This window comes from Chionomys nivalis, chromosome 1 (genome assembly GCF_950005125.1).
Source record: "Chionomys nivalis chromosome 1, mChiNiv1.1, whole genome shotgun sequence".
In the NCBI taxonomy this organism is placed as follows: Eukaryota; Metazoa; Chordata; class Mammalia; order Rodentia; family Cricetidae; genus Chionomys; species Chionomys nivalis.
In genome coordinates this window covers 105,940,544-105,942,213 of record NC_080086.1, presented here as the reverse complement: position 1 = coordinate 105,942,213, position 1,670 = coordinate 105,940,544, and the positions used below count along the sequence as shown (strand labels likewise).

Here is a 1,670-nt window from a genome sequence, read left to right as displayed (position 1 = left end):
TCCTTATTCTCGTCAAACAGAATAGTTGGTGGCAACTAGAGACCAACCATTGAAGCACATGAACCTATGGGGCCATTATCATTCAAGCCACCACAGGGAAGGGAGTGGTAGGATAGGGGAAGAGGGAAAGAGGAAGAGGAGAAGAGGAGGAGGGGGAGAAGAGAACCAGAAGTAAGAGAATAAGACATCAAATATCTAAGAAGAGCTCTAAAGTCAACATGAATTCAGGAACAATCACTCAAACACAATGGCCTTTTTTTCCCCCTCTAGGAGAACCTGAAGTTCTGTCTAGTAGAAGTCAGGAAAAAGTAAACAATGCCTTCCAAAGAAATAATTTCCCTCTCTTGAATAGTTGTTTATTGGCAGTGGGCTGGAAGAGACTTCAGCTTCAGCAGTATGCCTTCCAGATAGACATGGTGGTCACTCAGAGCCTTGAACACAGTAGCCAGTACCTTCTCAGTTACATACTGACAGCACTTAAAGTCATGGTCCCCATCAGGGAGAATTTCAGGCTCCACAATGGGTACAATGCCATTCTGCTGGCAGATGCCTGCATAACAGGCCAGAACATTGGCATTTTCCATGATGGCAAGGACTGAAGGAGTATGCTCCCCAATCTTTAACACACAGCACCATTTAGCAAAGTCAGCTCCATCCTTCTTATACTGGGCACAGCATTCTGAAGCCCATCCAGCACTTGGGTGGTGGTCTCACCATTGGTTCCTTCCAAGGGTATCATGCCTTTATCTACCTTAATGCCAACAACACCCCCCTTGGACTTGATAACTTGGGGGAAGGGACGTCCACCATGTGCCTTCTGGTAGAGCGTTTCATGAAAGAGGTTCACATGGTCATCAACAGTCGACAGCAGCTGGGGGTAGAAGTACCTGTTCTCTTCAATGTTCTCAGTGCCAATGGACTGCAGCCGCTTAGCAATGCTTCTGGTGGACTCATCTGAAGCCAGGATGCCCTTGCCTGGAGCCACAATTTGGTGAATGATGTCAGACAGCCCTTTCTTCTGCTCTGGGGTTAGTACTGGGTATGGGTAGGGCATAGTGCCAGTGGCAGCACGTTCTTGCCACAGGAGGGGATGGGTCTGCCAGGTATGGCAGTGGGTGAGCGAAAGGACTGAGGAGCGAACATGACTAGTGTCACCAGAACCCCTATCTGCGTGAGTTCCAAAAGAAAGTAGCCTATTCAAAGAAATAATTAATAATACCACAGTGATAGGGGAAGAAGTTATGCCTGGTGACACACCCATGAAAATCAAGCAAGTAGAAGGTCTATGGGGAGATTACTCTCTATTTCTTTGTCCTTCAGCAGTTGGAGTATATTGAGATAACTTGTGGGTGACCCCAGTGTAGCAAGTCCCTAGGAAACAAAAAGTCTATCAATGGTGGGGGTAGGGAAGTGGCTTAAGACATTTACTATGTAAACTGACATTTCTGCTTCTTTATTACTGAATATGGACATCCACCAAAAATGACTTATGCTCAAATGTTTCTGATTGCAAAATGATAAAAATTAATTTAAAATCAAATGTATTATGAATATGAGGTATTGTGACAGCCTGAATACATGTTCCACAACGATATTATACCTCAGCTTTGGTTCTGAGCACCCAGAATGCACTATGTAGACTCCTCTACCACTTAACACTAATGAACACT

General features: G+C 45.0%; 1 pseudogene; it reads right to left on the bottom strand.

Annotated features, from left to right (window-relative positions):
• Positions 1-356: 356 nt before the first annotated feature.
• LOC130880695 (fructose-bisphosphate aldolase A-like) lies at positions 357-1,054 on the bottom strand (annotated as a pseudogene).
• Positions 1,055-1,670: the final 616 nt, after the last annotated feature.